The sequence below is a fragment of the Portunus trituberculatus genome, chromosome 29, assembly GCF_017591435.1.
Source record: "Portunus trituberculatus isolate SZX2019 chromosome 29, ASM1759143v1, whole genome shotgun sequence".
In the NCBI taxonomy this organism is placed as follows: domain Eukaryota; kingdom Metazoa; phylum Arthropoda; class Malacostraca; order Decapoda; family Portunidae; genus Portunus; species Portunus trituberculatus.
Genome location: NC_059283.1, coordinates 3590185 through 3600104, shown reverse-complemented (window position 1 = coordinate 3600104; position 9920 = coordinate 3590185). Strand labels below are relative to the sequence as shown.

Here is a 9920-nt window from a genome sequence, read left to right as displayed (position 1 = left end):
ACACTGCCCTCCCATTCCCTCCCATCACACGTGCGCCTCATTTCCCTCCCATTTCCACCAGAATCGGACCACTAACATGCCTCACAGGATTGACTGATCCGTGTAACGCCACTAATTGCTGCCCTCACCCTCCCTCTCACCCATGACTCTCCCCTAGTCCATGCCCCTCATTCCCCTCTCACTCTCTCCATCGCCAATGCAACGAATAGATATGTATACAAAAAAAGAGATTAAAAATAGCAATTTCAATCATACAGTTCCGAGTTTTGTGCATTTTTTTTTTTTTTTTGTGATAGATTTATGTGCGTAATGATAGAATGGGGTCAAGGGAGGCTGGGGATGGATTAACTGTGCAGGTGAAACTATTGACTGATTACCCTAATGATGGGACACACAATGAAGAACTATGATAAAGCCACTCGTCCACGTGATGCTGGTGACGTTGTGCTGTTGTTCTGTCTCTCTCTCTCTCTCTCTCTCTCTCTCTCTCTCTCTCTCTCTCTCTCTCTCTCTCACAAAAAAAAGATCTTGTGTATTAAATTAGATTCTTAGATAAAAACATTTTCCTCTTTTGGATTTTCATTAAATTATCGCAAAGGGAAGTGAGATGAATCTGATCCCGAGGGAGATGTTTCGAAGGCAGTTTTTCATTTTGCTTGTAAAAAGAAATCTCTCTCTCTCTCTCTCTCTCTCTCTCTCTCTCTCTCTCTCTCTCTCTCACTAATTGAATAACAAGCTCCTATACAGGTAATATTTCCGGTGATGTTAATTAACCCTAATCACTAACATACCTGTAAAAAAAAAATAAACCCATACTTTAAATTTATCACACACACACACACACACACACACACACACACACACACACACACACACACACACACACACACACACACACACACACACACACACACACACACACACACACACACACACACACACACACACACACACACACACACCTGAGGAAACATTTATAAGGCCTCTGTGAACCATTACCTGGTCCTAATTTCGCTCCGAGATCCCAGTGAAGCAGGAACCCTCATTTACATTATCCAGATCCCGCTTTGTGTGTAAATCCTCCAGAGAGAGAGAGAGAGAGAGAGAGAGAGAGAGAGTAAGAGAGAGAGAGAGAGAGAGAGAGAGAGAGAGAGAGAGAGAGAGAGAGAGAGAGAGAGAGATGTAAGTTCTCTTTCTCCCATTTATCTTTCCTTCATTCCATTATCACTAAAAGGAAAGAACACATGAAAGAGAGAAAGTCAGAGAAAGAGAACAATAATTTACTTGGAAATTAAAGATAATGAAAAATTTTCTAATGTAGCACAATCATCTTTTCTCGTTTAGATAACACACACACACACACACACACACACACACACACACACACACACACACACACACACACACACACACACAAAAAGAAAACCACTCAAACAAATAATAATAATAATAATATGTAACATCATAGAACAATATTCAATCTTCTGTCTAATCCAACAGAGAAAAAGGTACTAGGAAAAAAAGAATAAGAACATTTCAGAAAACAATAAAGCAAATCAACAATTACCTGAGCTTAACCAAACACAGGTAAGATCAACGCAAGCACTTGATACTCTTATGTTGTTATGTTCACCTTCCTGTTCACTTCCTACCTGATATCACAAAACTACAAGCAAAGTGATTGAAACATTTCTTGTGGCGCTGCAAGAATTGAGGTTTCCAGGCGTTGGATTACAAAACTGCATAAAAATACTTGTAATTTTAAAATGAAATGAAAATGTGCTATACCTCCACGCACTGTATTTGTTCTGATTTTCATCTTTGCCCTTACCATTGCTCTCATTCCTATTCTCGTCTCTTCATTCTTGTCCTCTTTCTCTTTGCTTTCATCCATGTCCTCGTTCTTCTTGTTGCTTTCATTCTTTATTTCCTTTTCCTTTATCTTTATTCATCCTTATTCTCTTTCTAACATCCACATCCTTCTCCTCCTCCTCCTCCTCCTCCTCCTCCTCCTCCTCCTCCTCCTCCTCCTCCTCCTCCACGGTTTACCTGCGCATCTACGGGTACTCCCTAAGGGGCAGGAGGCTTGAATAGCAAATCAAGCCACAATAACCTGAAGGAGACTAATCCTCTCAATACACTCATTTGACGCACATATATAGAGGGTCATTATCTCGGCTGGTGGGCGTGGGCGTGTCTGTACCGGGAAAGGGAAGCACAGGACGCCCTCAGAGACTCCCCCATGCCTGAGTAGAGACGCTTAAGGGAGTCACGATGTATCCTTTTGAGACACCCTAAGGAGAATCAAGTGTCATTAGGGAAGCATAGTATATTCCAAAATATTCTCTTAAACTCGTAATGCAAATCTCCTTTAAAAATTCCTTCAAAATTACCAGCCAGACAGACATTATAAAACACACACACACACACACACACACACACACACACACACACACACACACACACACACACACACACACACACACACACACACACACACACACACACACACAAATCCTTAACATTCCTCTTTAAAAGCCTCTTATCATCCAATTTAAAACTAACCTAACCTATAAAATCAACTTTCAGATATAGAACTCAAAACATAACCTGATACAAGAACTGAATAAACCTATACGTAGAAGCCTTTGAAAAACAACCACAGAACCCCTAACGAAAACAGAACCAAGAAATAATAGGGCATAGAACCCCCTTTGAAAAACACCCAAAAAGAACCAGCAAAATGAAGGAACCATGAAACAGTGAGAGTAAATTATTGAAGTATGTCGAACCCTTTAAAAAAAAACATCAACAGAACACCTAACGAAAACAGGATCAAGAAATAATAGGACACATAGAACCCTTTTTGAAAAACACCCTAGAGAACCTGTAAAATGAAGGAACCAGTGAATAGTAAGGATAAATTATTGAAGTACTAAGAACCCTATAAAAAACACCCACAGAACCAAGAAATAATAGAACACATAAAATTCCCTTTGAAAAATACCCAAGAAACGTGCAAAATGAAGGAACCAGGGAACAGAGAGGGCAAATTATTGAAGCAGCGAGCCAGTGTAATTGTCGTGGATTATTAGCACTACAGCAACTCGGGCCGGCACGCAAATTAGCAGAGTCTTACGAGGGGCGAACGTGACGGCGGGGAGTGTAAAGCGTCAGTGTGCAGTGATGGAAGGGCGGGGTGGTGGCGATTCCCTGCCGTACAAAGGGGAATAACAGTCATGAGGTGCAATTTGCGGCGATTTACCTTCCCTTTACTCCCTCTTTCGCTCTCCTTACCTCCCCGACAGCCGAGTTTGCCAGACAGGGATTATCAATTTGCCGCCAAGGGAAGTCAAGGCGTCATTTACTGCCCTTCTTCACGAGTCTTATTCCTGCGCCACCACTCACTTCACTCACCACTCTATAGCTGCTTACTCTGTCATCACTCGCCCTGCAACTCGCTCCGTCATCACCTGGTCAACTTAGAATCAATACTTTGTACTTTGATGTTCTTGAAATCATCTTCGAAAATCCATCAAAGCATAACCTACTTCAAGAACGAATACATAAAAGCGTTCTTTTAAAATCCTTATTGAACTTTATATTTACTGTAATCATTCACCCTGTCATCACCCTGCAGCAATTTAGCAATCATTCTAATACCATGTAACCTGCAGTCGCTCACCCTATCACTCACTCACACTGTATCCCTTTGTCATCACCCTAAACTCACGCCACCCTGCAGTCACTCGTCATGTAGCATAGCCTGTAATCACCCTAAACTCACGCCACTCTCGTCACTCACTAACTCATCCTGCATCTCAACCTCTCATCACCCTAAATTCACGTACCCTGTAGCCACTCGCTTTTCACTGCCTCACCCTCTAACTCACTGTCATCACCCTAAATTCACGCACCATGCAGTCACTCGCCCGTAACATTCCCTATCATCACCCTAAACTCACGTAACCTGCAGTCACTCACCTTTCACTCCTTCACACTCTAATTCACTCTGTTTCACCCTAAATTCACACACCCTGTAGTTACTCACCCTACACTCACTAACTTACTCTGTATCTCAATCTATCACCCTAAACTCACGTAACCTGCAGTCACTCACCTTTCACTCCCTCACTTTCTATTTCACTGTCATCACCCTAAACTCACGTACCCTGCAGTCACTCACCCTACGCTCACTAACTCACGCTGTATCTCAAGCTGTCATCACCCTAAACTCACGTACCATGCAGCCACTTACCTTTCACTCTCTCACGCTAAATCCACGCACCCTATCACTCACCCTAAAGCCACCACTCATCACCCTTGCACCAATACACTCAGCAACAACCGGAAATATATGGATTATCATTATACAACACTTTTCAATATTTTTTTCACGCCCCGGAAACAAGTGAAGTAAAAGCGACAGAGTGACAGTGAAGCGCGTGATGTGACTGATGTGAAGGCAAACACGCTAAAGGCAACAGGGATTAATGTTTGTTCTTGTGTGTAAAGATGAAGTGAGAGGATGAAACAGTGAATTCGCCACTAATGAAAGACAGGAGGTGAATGACAGAAAGAATAAAAGTCATTTATTCAATCCCTTCACTACTAGGACGCATTTTTGTGATTAGACGATTTTATTTACATTAGGAAGGGTCTATGGAGGTAAGAAGATTAATGTACAGACTCTTCACTATTTCAATCCACACATAAGTTTCTGGGGTTGTATAGAATTACCAAAAAAGTAAGCAGAATAAACATGAATAAATATGAAAGCACGTCATGGTATTGAAGGGGTTTATATAAAATGTGGTATAAAGTTTTAATTCGCCAAAATAAGAGCAGAAACTAATGTCAAACTAACAATAAAATCTCGACTGATGAAATGAAATAATTAAATGAACACAATGAAATAGAAAATTCACCTCAGTGTTATTTCACATTTAACTCGTTTTTCATTTCCAGTAAACTTCAAACGTATTAAGAAAACATGAACTAATTTACTTTCTGACATTCGGTGTGCTACAAATGAAGTTAATGTGCAAATAACGTGACATTTCATTCCTTTACATCGTCACTTTTTTATCACAGAATCTATCCTTGTCATTATCATTCATTCTACATAAACCAGAAAACAACAATCCACACGGCCAACATTTTCTTCAACATTTTCACTCTTGTTATCGTTCACGCTTCACATAAAACTATAGGAGTGAACGAATAAAAAAATAAATGAGAAGGTCTTTTGCTGCTCTCTAATGTAAATACAACCAGGAACTTGGATTTATTGATGACTTAGGAAAGTGCTTGTGTGTTTGAATAGATGTGAGGATTTAATTAACGAAGTGTGTTTGAATAAATGTTGGGATTATTCAACCCCATTCAGTTCTCATAGTCATTCCGCTTACTTTTTCGTGATTTTCTACACTTTCAAAAAATTGTGGGAGGGATTAAAATAGTGAAGATTTTAGTCATTAAACTTATGAATCCCAAAATCTTCCTAACGTAAACAAAATCGTCTAATCGTACGTAAATCTCAAGGTAGAAATGTGTCCTAGTACGGTAGGGGTTAAAGAACTAAGGACTAGAGGAATGAGTAATACGAATCACACTCAACGATTTACACACACAATGAAAATAAAAAAAGACAGGTTCCTACAACTAATATTTCCATCCCCCCACCCCCACACACACACACACACACACACAACGCTACCAACGGAACATTAATTAAATCTTGTCACACTCGCATTACCAAATACCTTTACAGCCTCCCAATCCTTTTGAAACCCAATCCAGGGGGAGTTTGTGAACCCAACACCACTGATCACTACCAAAGCGTACTAGTACCACCCCTTCTGCCCCTCCTATCCCCCTTCCCTCCGCCACACCTAGCAACCATTCCCTTATCTCCCATACCCTCCATCCCTTTATCTCTTCTCTCCCCCCCCCGCACCTCCCACTTCCCCTCTCCCATAGTAACCTACCCCCTTCTCCCGTTCTCTCATCTGTCTCTCCAGCTTCATTAAATTCTCTCTCTCTCTCTCTCTCTCTCTCTCTCTCTCTCTCTCTCTCTCTCTCTCTCTCTCTCACCTGTCAAAATTGCTCCTCACATATTCCGTAAGCTTGATTAATTAACTCGCTAGTTCATTTGCAGGTGAGATCCACACAGGTGCATCGGCGCGCCAGATTCCCTCTATTCAACTTAAGTCTTCATTTTATTAGCCAAGCGTAGAAGCAATAGGAGAACGCCATCCGCCCCTCAAAAGATCACTGCACTGACATTTCCAGCGACATTCCAGAGCTTCAATCTTCCATGTTTTCTGTGGTATTTTTCAGCTTGTGACAAAAAAAAAGGCAAATATATTTTTCTTTCCTCTTGTTATACCAACCCATTCACCGTGAAGAGAAAAATAAAAAGATCTGAGTTAATTATCTTATTCTATATTTTTTTTCATATTTGAGGATCCGATTGAAAAAAAAACGACACGATATCAAACGCTGGGGAGAAAAAAAAATACAGAGGAAAAGTTTGAGAAATTGTTCAGTCTGGGTGGTCAATAAGCAAGCAGGTAATAGAGGTGTGGTGTGCCCGCCAGGTGTTTCATCTCAGGTAACCTTTGTTTCTCAGTAGCAAGAATATTTCTGCAGTTACGCTGACTTCCTTTTCTTTACAGAATGATATAACTCTTGTTTTATTTCTTTCTCTCTCTCTCTCTCTCTCTCTCTCTCTCTCTCTCTCTCTCTCTCTCTCTCTCTCTCTCTCTCTCTCTCTCTCAGACACTTTTCCCATTTACTCCATTTTGCTCCTCTGCTCCAATGTTCGCTAGACAGACAAGCGTGCAGGCAGAGAAATGAAAGGCAGACAGACACACAAACAGCTATATAAAAATAAATAAAAACATATAAATCACGAAAACTTCAGACACAGAAATGCAAACACTGACAAAGAGAAAAAAAAAGATAAATGAATAAATAAAAACCAAGTAGACTGACAAAAACGAAACTCCTACTCTACTAAGAGCAAAAAAAAAAAAAAAAAAAGAAAGAAAAAACGCAGTAAAAAAATAGCAAGGAAGAAAATAACGGGTTGCAAAAAGGTAAGCTGCAAAGAAACCCAGAATTCCAGAGAAGGGCAGATTGATGCATGATTCCAGGATGCTCTTCTACTCCAGCACCAAATTTCAATAAGTCACGAGAGAATTCTTGAACCTTACATTGCGTCAGCCGATCAGTTTAGCTAGTGATAGATAATGTAGAGACCGAGACCGAGAGAGAGAGAGAGAGAGAGAGAGAGAGAGAGAGAGAGAGAGAGAGAGAGAGAGAGAGAGAGAAATCGTTCGCTTTTTAAATAATGAATACACAACAGTTACTTAGTTAGATTAAAATTGCTTCTCGCTTTTTTTTTTATATATTTTCAGGTACTTGGTTACGTTTTCTTCTTAAAATTTCCTTCCTTTTTTTTTTGCATCTGAAATTTATTATACCTCTCTCTCTCTCTCTCTCTCTCTCTCTCTCTCTCTCTCTCTCTCTCTCTCTCTCTACGGTGTGGGCAAACTATCACCTCCGAAACAACACACTCTCATCCTGTAACTTTCGCCATTTCTCCCTCCGATCGCCTTCATTATCACACTTTTCCTACCTATAAACTGGTCTCTCCTCCTCCTCCTCCTCCTCCTCCTCCTCCTCCTCCTCCTATTCTTTCTTTCTTTCTCAATTTCTTCTTTCTCTTTTCCTTTTTCCTGTTAGTCTTGTTTTTGCATATTATTTTATTTTAATTTTTTTTTCTTCTCCCACTTCTCTTCATTAATCATCTAATCTCTCTCTCTCTCTCTCTCTCTCTCTCACTTCTCGTCTCTCCTTCCTTCCTTCCCCAACACACACACACACACACACACACACACACACACACACACACACACACACACACACACACACACACACACATACAAATCCACCATTCACCAGGAAACAAGCACTACCAAATAACACAATCACCCAATCACCAATCACCGGCCAGGCAGTACTTTCCCGCCAAGCCACCACGAGTCACAGTATTAGGAGGGATGAGGTGCCACTGATCCGTCAATTAGTTAATGAAGCACAGCAGCGGCGTGAGTGCGACTTCCTTGTTACCGTAATCTGAGCAGACTTTGGTGATAGAAATGGAAAAGGGATTGACACGTACGGGAAAGCAATAAAAGATGGTGGTTATGTACTAAAAGAAAACAGAAAAAATTGCTAAACGGTGAAAAAATTTTATTGTATGGTAAAATAAATGTCATATGATCCACAAAATTGATAAAAAAAATAAATGCTAGAAAATAAATTAAAAAATGATAGAAAAAGTAAAAAAAAATAAAGATATCCTCTCTTTCCTCATTCCTACTTCATTTTTTCTATCCTCCCTCAATCCTACATCTGTTCCTCCCTTACTTCATTTTTCCGTTTTTTTTTCATTCCCTCATCCTTACCTCTCTCTCCTGCTTTCCTTTTCTCCTACTTCCATTCCCTGTCTTCCTTACTTATTTCCCTCTTTTTTTTCTTATTCCTATCTCCCTTCCTTTCTTTCTTCATTCTTATTTCTTCCTCTCCCTTCTCCCATTTCTTCCTCTTTTCCTTCCTTCCCTCATTCCCATCTCCCTCCTCTCTCTTCCCTCATTCCTTCCTCCCTCCCCTATTTTTCCATACTCTTCCAACAGTTTCCTCTATTCTTACTTCGTCCTCTCCCTTCTCGCATTCCTTCCTCTATCCCTTCCTTCCCTCATTCCCATCTCCCTCCTCTCTCTTCCCTCATTCCTTCCTCCCTCCCCTATTTTCACATACTCTTCCAACAGTTTCCTCTATTCCTACTTCGTCCTCTCCCTTCTCGCATTCCTTCCTCTTTTCCTTCCTTCCCTCATTCCCATCTCCTCCTGTCTTCCCTCATTCCTCCCTCCCCTACCTTCCCATACTCCTCCAGCAGTTTCCTTCCCTTCCCTGGTCTCACTCTCCCCGATGAGTGTGTGATCTACTTAATGGAGCCCAAGAATACAGGAGCTGTCAGGAATACCTTACCTTTCAAGGGGGACAATTAAGCCCCTCACGTAGTAATCTCACCTGGAATGCACAAATAAAGCTCGTACATTTTTCCCCTTACCAGCTAATGGGCGAGCACCCCCTTAGAGCGCCACAAGGGGAGGGAAAGAAGGAGAATCAGAGGTGGAATGTGGAGGAGAAACAGATGAGGATGAGAAAGGGAGCAAAAGGAAATGTGAGGATTGTGAAGGAGAGAAGAAAAAAAAGGGGACCGAAAGGAGGAAAAGGGGAAAGGAAAGAAATAAATTAAGGTGATTAGAAGGAAGAGAAGAAAAGGAGAGAAGAAAGTGCTGAGGGAAAAATGAAGAAATGGAAACTAAAGAAGGAATATGGGAGACAACTAAAGACATGAAGGAAAAAAAGAAAGGGAAATGAGGAATGGAAAAGAGAAGAAAGAGATAGTTAGAATAAATAACTGAATGAAACAAGAAGAAATATAGAAGAGAGAGAGAAGCAAGAAAGTCGTGGAAGAGGAAAAAAAGATTATATAAGTAACTAAAAGGAAATATGGAAAATATGGATAAGGAAAATAAACAGAAAAGAGGAAAATCAAAAGAAAAGACAAGACAAAAAGAGAAGATTTAGACAGATTAAAAAGAGACAGTCATGAAAAAAAGCGAAAGAACTCAAAGGCAGGAAAAGAAATAGGACAGAGAGAAGATGAAAGGAGAAAAGGGAGAAAAAGAGAACGAGAAAGAGAAAGAGAGAAAGAGAAAGAGAGAGAGACAGCCAGTAGAAGTAACCATAAGTGTTTGTCAGGGACCAGTAACCTCTACTTTCCACGCCTTCCCCACGCCTTCCTACGAGTTTTACCACGCCCTCCCAACCCTTTTTATGAC

General features: G+C 40.6%; 1 long non-coding RNA gene across 1 annotated transcript in view; it reads right to left on the bottom strand.

The window, feature by feature from the left end:
* Positions 1 to 2180: 2180 nt before the first annotated feature.
* The window catches only part of LOC123510416, a 103110-nt gene continuing 95370 nt past the window's right edge, over positions 2181 to 9920 (bottom strand). The window contains exon 3 of the long non-coding RNA XR_006676489.1: positions 2181 to 2294. This is a non-coding gene — a long non-coding RNA (uncharacterized LOC123510416). The remainder of the gene's footprint in view (positions 2295 to 9920) is intronic.